The sequence below is a fragment of the Bombina bombina genome, chromosome 3 (assembly GCF_027579735.1).
Source record: "Bombina bombina isolate aBomBom1 chromosome 3, aBomBom1.pri, whole genome shotgun sequence".
NCBI classification, from domain to species: domain Eukaryota; kingdom Metazoa; phylum Chordata; class Amphibia; order Anura; family Bombinatoridae; genus Bombina; species Bombina bombina.
In genome coordinates, this window is record NC_069501.1 from 520,606,091 (window position 1) to 520,621,375 (window position 15,285).

Below are 15,285 nucleotides of genomic sequence, written 5' to 3' on the forward strand. Positions count from 1 at the left end.
ACTTTTCTAGTATTTAAAAAAAATATAATCTAAAAAATGAATATATATGTACATATTATGTAAGGGTGTATATATAAAGTGTATGTGTGTGTATGTATATATATATATAATATATGTGTGTATACAATGTTTAATAAATATATATATATATATATATATATATATATATACACATACAGTGTATGTATATACTGTATGGAAATTGTGGAATCTTTCTTCATTATCACATGGCATTTTAGACTATCACTGTCAACAAGCAATTACTAGAATGTCACAAAGATTATTCATAGAACCACACTGTTAAACAAAACACTTCGATCTCTGTAATTATTACAGGGACAACCCAAATTGTTTCATTTTTCAGAGAATAACAGACGCAATAGAAGTGCATTCAGATATTAGGTTGCTAAATAAATGTCAAATATGGGTGCTCATTAATTGTTTGAAAGTGCAGCACACATAGATCTGGATCTATACTTTCACATGAAAAAAAATCAGATGCTGAATGTTGCTATCTGCAGCTATATTCGGCATTTGTTTAGAAAACAATCACTGCATGCATGTCTAGAGCATAACATGTTAAACAACTCTCCAATTTACTACTATTACAAAATTTGCTTCGTTTTCTTTTCATCTTTTTTTTGAAGAAGCAGCTATGGACTTCTGGGAGCTAGCTGAACACATTGGGTGAGCCAATTAAAAAATGCGTATATGTGCAGCCACAAATTTTAACCTAGCTCCTAGTAGTTAATTGCTTCTCCTGAGTCTACCTATGTATGTCTTTCAACAAAGGATACAAAGGAAACAAAGCTAATTATACCATAGTAATATACTGGAAAGTAGTTTAATATTGCTTGCCCTATCTGCATCATGGAAGTTTAATTTTGACTATATTGTTTCTTTAAGTACCTTAAAAACTACTGAGCTATTCATACTATTTAATCTTAATTTTTTCCGCATAAGATTAACAAATCTACCCTTAACGTTATTATACGTATACAGTATATATAATATATTTATATATATTGTTAGATTTTTTTTAGATGGTTTCTTTTTTATTAGTTAATTTTATGATTGAGGTCCCATACATTCTTAAGTTATTCTTCACTTGGTATATGTATTTCAAAGGAGTAATTTCAAAGGATCTTTTAAATTAAAATGTTACCATTTTGTTTTCTTACAGGGGTATTTTGTTAGAGATAAAACAATGTGATTCATAAGCAAATGTCCTATTTACACCTATTGTTAGCCCCAATTCAGCTTGATTTATTTACCAGGCGAAACTTTATATTCAACTTGCAAAATTCCACTTGTTTTTTTGTCTTCTTTTTTCTATGGTATTCAAATCAATGAAAATTCTTGCCATGCAAATTACTTAGGCTTCCTATATTACAACTACAACCCCAATTCCGAAAAAGTTGGGACAGTATGAAAAATGCAAAAAATAAATAAATATATTTTTGAAAATATACACTCATTTCAAATCTGATGACTGCAACACATTCCAGAAAAGCTGGGACAGTCGACTGTTTACCATTGCGTAACATCACCTTTTCTTTTAATAACACTTATTAAGCAATTGGGCACGGAAGACACCAGTTGGTTAAGTTTATTTGGGCACTGAAGACACCAGTTGGTTAAGTTTAATTGGGCACTGAAGACACCAGTTGGTTAAGTTTATCAAGCAGAATTTTCCCCCATTCATCTATTATGTATGTCTTGAGCTGCACAACTGTACGGAGCCTTTGTTGCCTTATTCCGCACTTCATAATGCGCCACACATATTCAATCGGAGAAAAATCAGGAATGCAGACAGGCCACACTAGCATCTGCACTCTCTGCTTATGCAACCATGCGCATGTAATCTGGGCAGAATGTGGTTTGGCATTGTCCTGCTGGAAAACGCAGGGTTGTCCCTGGAAAAGACGACATCTGGATGGCAGCATATGTTGCTCCAAAATGTATACACATCTTTCTGCATTATTTGGTGCCCTGACAAATGTGCAAGTTACCCATGCCATGGGCACTGACACACCCCCATACCATGACAGTTGCTGGCTTTCGGACCTGATGCTGAAAACAGCTTGGATGGTCCTTTTCCTCTTTTGCCCGGAGAACACGATGGCTGTTTTTTCCATTTGTTGACTCATCAGACCATAAAACAAGATTTCACTGTTCTACTGTTCATCTCAGATGTGACTGAGCCCAGAAAAGTTGGCGGCGCTTCTGGACAGTGTTGATATATGGCTTCTGTTTTGCATAGTAAAACCTTAACTTGCATCAGTGGATGCAGCAGCGAATGTTGTTGACTGATAAATATTTACCAAAGCCTTTGTTAGGATAACCATTACAGACTCATGACGGTTTTTGAGACAGTGACGTCTGAGGGATCGGAGATCATGCAAATTCAGAAGTGGTTTTCGGCCTTGTCCTTTACACACCAAAATTTGACTGGATTCCTTGAATCTTTTAATTATATTGTGCACTGTAGAAGGTGAAATGCCCAAAATCCTACTGATTTGTCTTTGGCGAATGTTGTTCTTAAAGTTTTGGATTTATTTGCTGATGCATCTGTTGGCATATTGGCGAGCCTCGACCAATCCCTTATCTTGAAGGACTAGGCCTTTTTTGGAGGCTCTTTATATACTATGATTACATGATTGCCTCACCTGTTTCACATCACCTTCTTATTTTAACTTGTGAAATCTCTATTAGTCCTCAATTGCCCCAGTGCCAAATTTTCTGGAATGTGTTGAAGTCATCAGATTTGAAATGAGTGTATATTTTCAAACATACATTAAATTCACAAAGTAAAACATCAAATAATGTGTTAATAATGTGTTTTCAATATAGTATAGGGTGAATTGAATTTTCAAATTACTCTGTTTGTTTTTTGCATTTTCCTTACTGTCCCAACTTTTTCGGAATTGGGGTTGTACACCATAACTGTTTTGCACATATTTAGGTTGGGTAAACATGCAAAACTAATTTGGGATTTTCTCAGAGGTTTCACCTTAGAGATTTTGGAATGCCTATACATAAACAAAAATATATGTGCCCAAGTCTAAACTGTGAAAAAGAAAAATGCAGAGTAACCTTGAGTTGGACAAGATAAATAATACTTTAGTTCACAACATCAGCTATAATTTGGAGAATATTTTATGGCATATTTGCAAGCAACAACATGTGCTTCTTCAGCCTGCAATTAACAGCAAGTGACTGAGGGTAAACATCATTGATTTATGACTTAAATGTAAATCTTTTGTGCACACTTTAATATTCTAATATGGTGTGTAGGCACCTGGAACCCTTAGATATTTTAATTGGCAACTTGGAAAGCAGATACTCTATGGTAATATTTTACTTATAACCAAATTTTACACTGAAGTATATTTATATTGAGAAGATCAACATTACTGTTGGAAATTCAAAACCTATCAGTACACATAATTAAATGTTACATGACATTATATAACACTGTCATATTAAAACAGGGTTGCCCAACCTTTTCATGGAGGGAGCTAAATTAGGGATTTTATTTTAACTATGGGAGCCAATAAACAAATTTCAGAAACATTACCAAATAAAAAAAAATAAATATATATATATATATATATATATATATATATATATATATATATATATATATATATAGTATATACACTATTTTATGTAACATTTGCCATTGCACAAGTGCTAGTGTCAAACTGGTAACAATATAAGTTGATTTACCTGCAATAAACACACATCCTGATTGACTCTCTACATCTTTATCAGTACATATTTGCTTCTAGAAGAGTAGCATTACTATTATAGGATCAAATTACTGGGGCGGGGGGGGGGGGGGGGGAATCCTCTCTGATTCATGTATACACTATTCAGATTTTAAAAGTGAACAAGCCTGTACTAAAAAAAGCAAGTTTTTGGATTTAATTTAAGTAACTTGTTGTCACATACAGGGTGGTTTAATTATTAGATAAAGGCAAAACTTAAAGGAACAGTCAACACAAAAATTGTTATTCTTTAAAAAGATAGATAATGCTTTTACTACCCCTTCCCCAGCTTTTGTACAAAAAAACATGGTTATATTAATATACTTTATAACATTTAAACCTCTAAATTTCGGTCTGTTTATAACTAAGTCCCTAAAGACAGACCCATGATCACATGCTTTTGTATTTGCTTTTCACATCAGGGGAAGCTAGTTCATGTGAGCCATATAGATAACATTGTGCTGACGCCTGTGGATTCTAAGAACACAGCACTAATTGGCTTTAATGCAAGTCAATATATAAAGTCATTTGATCAGGAGGCAGTCAGAAGATGCTTAGAAACAAGGTAATCACAGAGGTAAAAAGTGTATTAATATAATCAAGTTTTCTGTGCATAACTGGGGTATGGGTAATAAAGGGATTATCTATCTTTTATTACAAAAAAAAAATTTGAGTTGACTGTCCCTTTAATACAGGAACATTTATGAGCAAAAAAATGTCACAGTGCATTTACATAAAATAAAAAGGAGTTAAATAAAATTACACAAGGCAAATATTTTTTAAAACAAAAAGGAGAAACTATTACGGAGCCTATAACTTTGGAATTGAAATTGGTCAGTCACCCTGTTGCATCAGGTTTCCATGTAGAATGACAAAATCATTATTTTGAAATAACAGTTAAATACAGGTTTTGTTAAGGTTTTCTTTCAGAGTGGGCCATGGAAGTAACCACCCCTCTCTTTTTATGGCATGTCATAAAAACTCTGAATCCTTGGCTGAAATTAAAGTACAACTTATAACTTTTTGTTATGTATACCCAATACACAAACAGATATAAACAACTCCTTGTGACATCATGATGGTTATTTTGATAGCAAACATGACATGTGGTGTCTGAAAGGCATAATATCTAGAAAATCATATTATAATTTGATTTAACAATAATCCATAAGTGACCAAAAGCCTATGTCATGGTAGGAGCAATGTTTTCTCTCATTTTTTCTGCTGACATTTCTGCATCATAAACGTGTTGAGTTTGTAAAATTAACCTTAGGCAATAAAGTTTTCTCTAGTCGACCTTACAAACTATTGACAGCTATAAGGAATACTATGGTTCTGGATCACAGATGCAAGAGCCAATATAGATGGTAGTTGTTTAACTTTAAAGTCACGGGCTATTGTATTAGCATAGACCGATATATTCCAAGTGAAGGGTTAATCTTATCATTCCCTGTATAACGTTTATATTGACAGTCACTATTAATACTCTGTAATAAACTTGACAGTTCAAATCTTACTTGCAGAAGAAGAAGTGTGCAGTAATTGCTTAAATATGTATTTACGTACCTCTAACAAACCAGCTCTGACATTGACAATTCAGCTGTGTCTTAGCTCTCTGCGAGGAAGCTAGCACATTGTTTTGAGGAGCTGCTGATAGGGGGCGGATCGTGCAGGAGGAGAGCTGAGTTGTGTCTGACGTCACTGAAGAAAGTTGTAGCGTTCCGTCTGATGTGAGGTTGCTGTTAACCCCTTCAGTACTACACGCAGTGGTTTAGAAAGACCAGGTAATTAGTCACGGAGCTGTCCTGCTTTGACAGTATAAGTAAGCGTTCCGGACTGTTAGGAGAATGCTCGCAGGGGAAAGTGAAATTTCTGTAGCGGTTGCGCTGCACAGTGTCCAATATAACATTCAGTGCTTAGGATAATATAGCTCCCAGTGCCTTAATGTAGTAGCTGTATGCTTGATCCCTCCTGTTAAGGTCCCTGTAGCAGGCAGAGTTCAGTGGTTTAAACTCTTTAACGTCAGAGAGAGCAGTGGAACCAATGCTGCAGCTGGAGTGATTTGTAATCCGGAAAAGATCAACTTTGGAAGAGAAGTTAGCAGGTCAGAGTTATAGAACGTAACTACCAGTGCTCCCAAGCTTAGTATACAATACTCATACTTGTTTGGGGCGTGGTGATGCCTTAAATACAGGTGGAAGCAGGTAAAACTGCAGCAGCAGGGAAAACATGGAAAACATGGAGCGGATTCCTCATAACAGCAGAGCTCTATTTTTTTTTAGATAAACACACAGGGACACACATACTCAGTTAAAGGAAAATATTTACCACACAGAAAAATTTAACCCCTTACAACAAAAATCATGAAGTCTTCATGACACGCGTCTACTTTTTTTTTTCTTTCAATAACCCACTTTATTCATGATACAATTTGTACAAGATTCGGAGGCACATCATCATTCATAAAGCCATACAACAGTCAGTTAAATTTTATACTTCTAACAATAACAAATAGAATTCTAGTGTTGACCATATCCCTAGTCAGAAGACAATCTACATAAAATGTACTCATTCCTAAATAGCAGGGCTAGTTTGGGAAATTTAAGCAGCACTGAAAAATTTTGAAGGCCAGCCTAGAACCAGAACCACCATCCCCAGCCATTCACATTGTCTGCCAAGTTTGGCTGCTCCATGGACTCCCTCTTCTGAGTCTGCAAGTTACTTTACATCTCCGATCCAGGCAGCAGTGTGAATGCGGCTACTGACCTGCCCCCCCCCCCACTGATGTGGCCCTGCGGTGGCCCACCACAAATTCTCCCAGTACCCCGGTAGGCCAATCTGGCCCTTCTAAATAGAATATAATCAGCAGAAGATATAGTTATATTATAGTAAGTAAATTAAGTGAAATAAAACAATACAAAACAAACTAACTAAATTAAGCTACCCCAGATTCCTGTAAGCCAGTTGGTAGCTATACCATTGTAAAGTTGATGTACGAAATGAAAAGATCCTAAAACTGTTAAGCTTCCATTACTTTTGCTTTCCTTCCAAGAATGTGAGAGAGATGGACATAGGAGGATTATAGCAACTCATCATTCCTGAGTTATTGCAACCTGTTAAGCTCCTTTAGAAACACACATAGCACCACCATAAACGCTCAGATACTTATCAGACATATGACTACAAAACACTCCTCAGATGCTTATAACTGCACACTACAAAACACTCAGATGCTTATAACTGCACACTACAAAACACTCAGATGCTTATAACTGCACACTACAAAACACTCAGATGCTTATAACTGCACACTACAAAACACTCAGATGCTTATAACTGCACACTACAAAACACTCAGATGCTTATAACTGCACCAAAAGATACATAACCCAGTCCATCAAATAATGAACTCCTTAAAATGTTAATATAAAATATTTAGTTGTGTAGTAAAGCAGCTTTGCAATATATTTTCATTATTTATTTTACCCACTGGAAGTGTAACCTGCTGACTTCTCAAGGCTAAATATGTTAAGACTTGGCCGATTAATGCTATTCAATATCAAGAAGACAAAAATAACTTTTAATTACAGGTTACAAATTAAATCATTATGAGGTCTGTGTAAACAACAACAACAAACACAAGGGGGACGATTTATTAAGCAGCGTATGCTGCTCATTCCGAGCGAGCTTCCTGGCCTACCGGAATCAGGACTTAAAGGGACATGACACCCACATTTTTTCTTTTATGATTTAGAAAGAGAATGCAATTTTAAACATCTTTCTAATTTACTTATATTATCTAATTTGTTTTATTCTCTTGATATTCTTTGATGAAAAGCATATCTAGATATGCTCACTAGCTGCTGATTGGTTGCTGCACATAGAAGCCTTGTGTGATTGGCTCACCATGTGCATTGCTTTTTCTTCAACTAAGGATATCTAAAAAATGAAGCAAAATAAATAATGGAAGTAAATTGTAATGTTGTTTAAATTTCTATTCTCTATCTGAATCATGAAAGAAAGATTTTGTGTTTAGTGGCCCTTTAAGAAGCAGTGGTCTTAAGACCGCTGCTCCTTGACTCGATCGCCACTTCTGAGTTGATTGACACCCCCTGCTAGTAGCTGATTGGCCGCAAATGTGCAGAGAGGGCATTGCACAAGCATTTCACAAGAAATGCCTGTGCAATGATAAACGCTGTCAGCATTTATCGATGTCGAGTGTACATATAATAAAACGGCCCCCTAGACTTTAATATGGCTCTAGATATGAAGCCAGTGTAGTTAGTAATTGTAAAATTGTGGGAGAAGAAACAAGAGAGACTAGACCCATAGGAAAACATACTGTACCATTTATATCATACAATATTAAGTTGGTGTAAATCACACCTAATTTTCCCTAATACATTGCTGGGAGCTAGCTGAACACATCAGTAAGGTAATGACAGCAGGAATATATGTGCAGTCACCCATCAGAAGCTAGTTTCCAGCTACTCAGCCTACCTAGGTATACTTTTCATCAAAGTATAACAAAAAGACAAAGCAAATTCGGTAATAGAAGTAAATTGGAAATTTGCATAAAATTGTATGCTCTATATTAATCATGATAGAAAAATGCATAACAAAAAGACAATGCTATAGCACTTGCTGTAAATTTTAATTATCAGCAGATTTTACTTCTGAAAAATTTAGTCCAAATTAAACTTTCATGATTTCGGTAGAGTAATTTTAAACAACTTTCCAATTTACTTTTATCATCAAATTTGCTTTGTTCTCTTAGGTAGGCTTATATGCTCATTTATAAGCCCTTGAAGGCCACCTCTTATCTGAATGCATTTGACAGTTTTTCACAGCTAGAGGGCATTAGTCCATGTTTTTCTTATACATTGTGCTCATGCATGTGGAGTTATTTGAGAGTCAGCACTAATAGCCTGAAATGCAAATCTGTCAAAAGATCTGAGATAAGAAGCTTAGATACAAGGTAATTACAGATATAAAAAGTATATTTCTATAACAGTGTTAGTTATGCAAAATTAGGAAATGGTAATAAAAGGGATTATCTATCTTTTAACCCCTTAAAGACCAGCGCCATACCCTGGTACCCAGCGCTGTACTCTAAGCCTTTCTCTGGCGCAATCTTGCTAAAAGTAGCAAGATTGCGCTATTTCTGCCTGCACCATGAGTGGGGCAGTGTAGAAATGGACGAGCAGAGTTACTGATGCAGAAAGGACCACTCTGTGGCCCTCTCTGCATCAGACAGCGGTGGTGGCGATCGTTGGTGGGAGCAGGTGGGACCGCTACGCTACAGAAAAAGGAATTGCAGTGAAAAAGAACGGCAGTGAGTGGGAAGGAGGGAGGACAGGGAAGCAGGGAGAGGGGGTTCCTATAGTGGAAAGTGGGGTAGAGGGTGGGAAATCAATCTGGGAGGGGGTAGGGTAATGAGGGGGGCAGCTACACTACAGAATTGTTTTTTTTTCCCTTCAAATAAATCAAAATTATATTAAGCTGGGTACTGGCAGACAGCTGCCAGTACCTAAGATGGCGGCTAATAGGTAGAGCGGGTCGGTTTAGAGAGCTGTTTGGGGGGGTTCAGGGAGGTTGGGGGTTAAGGGGGGATCCTGCACTGCAGAAAATATATTTAAAAAAAAAAGTCTTTCTGCTAGTACTTAAGATGGGGTTGGGGGAGGGAAGAGAGCTGTTTGAGAGGGATTAGGTAGGGATAAGGGGGTAAGAAGTATCAGGTGGTAGGGTACTCTCAACACTAAAGCTAAAATTAACCTTACAAACTAACTTATTAACCCCTTCAGTGCTGGGAATAATGAGTGTGGTGCGCAGCTGCAATTGGCGGCCTTCTAATTACCAAAAAGCAATAGCAAAGCCATATATGTCTGCTATTTCTGAACAAAGGTGATCCCAGAGAAACTGTTACAACTATTTGTGCAATGATTGCACAAGCTGTTTGTAAATAATTTCAGTAAGAAACCTAAAGTTTGTGAAAACATTTTTTTTTTTAATTTGATAGGTTTTGGTGGTGAAATGGTGGCATGAAATATACCAAAATGGGCCTAGATCAATACTTTGGGTTGTCTACTAAAAAAATATATAGTTTTGATAGGTAAATATATATAAAAAAGGCTCTATTTCTGTTTAAATGTATTGAAGGCAAAAATGCTAAAAATGCTCTGGTCTTTTGGGGAAGTTTTAGTCTGAAATGACCGGTCCTTAAGGGGTTAAAACAATAACATTTTACTATCCCTTTAAATTAGTGTTTCATTTCCCTGCTCATTGTATCATGTGACAGCCATCAGCCAATCAGACTCATATATGTATACACTGAACTCTTGCACATGCTCAATAGGGGTTGGTGCTTCAGAAAGTGTGCATATAAAAAGATTGAAAACAAATTGAAAATAGAAGTAAATTGGAAAATTGTTTAAAACTGTACGCTCTATCTGAATCATAAACGTTTACTCCTTTGAGCCATTCATTATTTAGTTTGCCTCTTTTACTTTATGTCTGATAATTTGCATCAGCAGGGTAGATCTCATAAGGAACTGCAAAATAATGGATATTTTGCTAACAAAATTACTGTGGCTAGCCTTGTCTACTCCAGTATGGTTTAACTCTTTGAGTAACAACAAATAAACATATATAAACATATATAAACAACAAATATATATATATATTAAAACTTTTATAAATACTGATAAATAATACATTCTAATAATTTCTTACATATACTTAAAACAAATAAAATGAATACAATAAATAGGATATGCATGTTTAATTGCATAAATACATGTTCTATAATTAAAAAAAACAACTTTTTCCAGTGATTAAAATTATTTTAAATCCTATAAAATATTTATTTTGTAATTTGCTGACGTAATGTTTGATGTCTTGATAGATAAATCTTTAAATATTTGAGGATAGATATTTTTCACACAAAGTTAAATAAAATGGGACAAACTAATCCCCTCAAACATTAAGAATACAATTTTCTTTGAATAAAATACAACAAACATAATTTTTCTTATCTTACCGTAAGAAGCTTAACCACTATTCCCTATATAATATCATCACATTGATACAAGGAAGGAAAGCATACTTTTGTCACTATATCAATCCCTGGTAAGATCTCTCTTGGAGTATGGAGTGCAGTTCTGGGGACCAATCTCAAAAAAAAATACATTGCAGACTTAGAAAAATTTCAGAGAAGGGCCACAAAGGGGAATGATGAATTTAATCTATGAGGAAAGGTTAGCCAAACTGGGTCTGGTTTCTCTAGAAGAAAGAAGCTTGAGAGGTGACGATTACTTTATATAAATATATATTCAAGGCCCATATACAGAGATGGCAGAAGCTTTGTTTATTCCAAGAACATTGTGAAAAGGTCAAAATTTAAGGCTGGAGGAAAGGAGATTTAATCTCCTGCAATTTAAATGTTTTTTTCATTGTAAGACCAATCAAAATGTGGAACTCATTATCTAAGGAGGTAGTAAATGCCAATACCTTAGATACATTTAAAAATGGTTTAGATACATTTCTGGCTAGAATCAGAATTCGGGGATATGATTGCTTGTGTTAAATCGGTCACCTTTTTAATAGAATTAATTTAAGATCAACAGGAGCTTTTTTGTAAATTATATTAAGATTTGTATATATATTAAGATTTGTATAGGTTGAACTCAATGGATTTTGCAAATGGTATTCTATGATGGGGTAATTTTCATTCCTCTGATGCCATAATGTTCCCATCCACTTTCTGAGCTGTCCATTATACAGATTAAAATATTCTGAAATCCAAACTATTCATAAATGTAAAGCTTTTACTGTTCCAAGCAGTTTGAATAAAGGGTTTTGTGCCTGTAGTATATAAACTGTACAATAAAATCTCGCAAGAAAATATTTTGAATCGTAAATATGCCATAAGTGGTTCTAATGTGTGTGCACACAGTCTCTTCTAACACAACTGCAGACAAATTTCTGTGTATGTAATTTATCTTATAGAGGTCAAATTTGGGATTCAGTATAGTGGAAAAAAAAGCTAGAAATTACATAGGTGATAGGAGAAACTTTGATGAATGTAAAAAAAAGGTGTTATGAACCACAGTGTATCTAGACATAGCAGGTACGGTTAATCTATGAGACAGCTTTGGAGCACTTGCAGTGCAGGCCCATTAATGTGAGAGTGCTAACCAAGTGTTACATGAGCAACACTTTCAGCCATTTTTCTTACATGCACCATTAGAAATGAAGTAGTCTCATTAAGAATATCATCTCGTTCTGTCCTTCTAGCTCTTACCAAAGCTTTTGTTACAGACTTTTTAGAATACCCTCTATTGAAAAATCTAGAGCTCATCATAGAGGAATGTTTATCATATTTTAACTTAGAGAAACAATTCCTCCTAAATTAAAACAAAAAAACTGCCCTACTGGGATCCCCCCTTTTGGGACTCTGGATGCCTACTTGTGGCATGTAAAATACTTTTTGTTGGCTTTTCTAAAATTCTCTGTTATTATAAAATTCCCTTCTTTTTTAATTAGCACATCTAGAAAACACAGCTCTTCCTCATTGACCTGGTTAAAGAGATGTTTCTACTATTCGTACTTAAATCCCGAACAAAATTCTTTAGACGTTCTATTGAACCATCCCACAAAATTAAAATATCGTCTACATAGCAGACTCATAATTTTTCATTTAAAGGACCAAAACTTTCAAAAAGATAAAGCTCCCAGGGTCCTAAATGTAAGCAGGCATAAGTGAGGGCACAAACTGCCTCCATTTCTGTGCCTCCTTCATGTGTAAACAGCTTCCCATCAAGAGAGAAAACATTGCAATCAAGAATACATTTAAGTAAAGAAATCACAAAATTGGTATACTTAAACTGTGGTCCTCTTGTTTCCAGGCAACCTTTCACAGGAGGAGTAGAGATTTTAAACATCAAGTGAGACTAGAATTGTAATCTAATTTACACAGAGTCAATCCAATTTCCTTAATACATCTGCTTTATATTTACATATGAAAGAAGTGTGAAGAGGAATAGGCACAAGATGAATTTTGTTCTGTAATTCTACCAATAATTGACACTATGGGTCTCACAGGGGGACACTTCATATTTTAATGCAGCTTCAGCAGAATATAGAAGACTGGCATTGTTTGATTTCCAGGAAACCAAGTGGAGTTCTCTGTGGGTGATAACCCCATCATATTTAGCCTAATTTAGCATCCTAAACAACTCTGACTGTATTTGTCTTGATGGATTAATTTCTTATATTAATCTTTATCATTTAGCTGACAATTCATTTGCATGAAAAGCGTTCATCCATCAAAACCAAATTGCCACCTTGTATCTACTCGTTTATTTACCAAATTATGGGCAGTAGTTAATTATTTCTGTGCTTTTCTTTATGCTATACAAAAATTATCTGTCACCAAATGTCTCTCAGTTAAGAAGTCAATCTCTATTGATTTAACAAAGTAATTCACAGCAGATACTCAAGTTAGAGATGGCATATTAGACGACTGAAGTCTAAAGGCAGTTCTCACCTTATTAAGTACATGCTCTGTATCTTAAGTATCAGACTCAACCAACAATGATTCCAGAACACCTGGTGTTGGGTCCTGTCCCCCACATAAAGACATTCATTGTCACAGCCTGTTTATCATCACTTGTGATAGTACAATTATCCTAGCAAAAATATGCAAATCAAATGTATTTAATCTAGCAGTTTGACAAAATGCTAGGTCCTTTTTAAAGAGACTAATGTGTGCCAGATGTAAAGCAAAATATATGATACAAAATGCAATTCATCATTCTCAGGCACCTCTATTAGTCACTGTGAGATCCCAGAGACCTCCCCCTGTCCAGATTGTAATATTCTCTCCTCCCTCAAACTTATTTTACCGGATATCTTCTTTTCCTTTTCCTTTTTTGTCCTCCTATCCTCCTCCACCCCTTTGAAATGAACCAATTATGTTTTTTGAAGACTGTTCAACGTCTGAATCTGATGCATCAGTTCCTGAATCATATGAACATTTTTGTGATTTGTATACATTAACCCTTTTCTTTTTATAATCTTCCTGATCTATAAGGAGTTTACGATATTTCCTAGTTTTTATTTCTGTTTACAATCTCACTATATCTTCCTATATTATTCTTTTCAAATATATTCACATTTTGTAGAACAGTGTCAACCTCCCTTTTGACTTTCTCTAATCTTTTGTTATTTCTTTTTACCATCATATCCATAAGGTCTAGTGAGCAAGATGACAACTTATCATTCCATTCTTCCACAAAAGTATCCCCCACTTCATCTTATTTAGTGCTAGCATCTGGGTCTAAGAATAATCTTAGACCCATGGGTGCAATCTTAGTATTAATGTAGGATAGAATTCTCTGCTCTAATTTTAACTTGTTCATTCAAAGAATACCTATAATTTTTAAAAGCTGTAAACACATTTCAACTTTCTTCCTCATAACCTTGTATGCCCCTGTTATTACATTGATTGAGTGATTCATTAAGTTCAACAAACACCAACTGATCTGAAGCGCTCACTTAAAGTGTTAAACAAAGTATGAAAAATAAAAAAAATAAAAAATAGTGAATTTCTAGTGAGAAGAAAAAAAAAAAAGACACCCGGGTTTAAATTATGATCACACCAGACTTTGCACCTGTTCTGCTAAAAATTAAATCAAAACATAGTCACCAGGGTTTGATATAGGAGATACGTTCCCTCTCGTCTCAAATTCCAATGTTCCAAGAAGTAAAGTGTTCAAACGCAAAGTAAAACACAATCCCCTATCAAATCAAAAAACAAAAAGTGCACCTCCGATTCAAGGGTGTATTTAATAATGAAATTTAGCGCAAATAACAATTGCACATACTTTGTATAAAAATGCAGGTGTATCGTCAAGCTATCTCGTCTCGAGTGGAGATTACTTGATGGTACACCTGAGGAACCTGCAAGGACTTATGCGATATGCTAACTGTGCTAATTGTTATTTGGCTATATATTTAATTAACTACACCCATGAATCGGAGATGCACTTATTTTTGTTTTTGATTTCACAGGTATTCATTAAGTTCAGCTGACAGAGTGAATATCATATTAATTGAAAATGCTGGAAGATATGAAAAGAAATCATACAATATTAAATAATTCAAAAGTATACCCCAACCACCAAAAAAGGAAACAAAGAATCCTCTATTTAATCCTGCAGAATCAAAAAGAAAAAAAAAATAACTATGATGCTACAGAATAACTGATAATAATAACAAAAAATAATGATGGAAATAGAAAATATAATTTTACATAAATATAAAAGTAGTGCAGACCCTCAATTAATAAAAAAAAAACCAGTATATAAATAAATAAACAAGAAAAGACTGCTTTATTCGCACATATTCATAAACATATATACATCTTCCTTTTTCCTCTCTCCATCATAGTTATTTTTTAGATAATTTGTATACTTTTGTATACATTGTACCATCAAAAGAGTATACAGGT

General features: G+C 34.8%; 1 protein-coding gene across 1 annotated transcript in view; it reads right to left on the minus strand.

Annotated features, from left to right (window-relative positions):
- GUCA1C (guanylate cyclase activator 1C) overlaps positions 1 to 15,285 on the minus strand; it is a 153,884-nt gene that overhangs the window by 48,655 nt on the left and 89,944 nt on the right. The gene's annotated exons all lie outside the window — the stretch shown is intronic.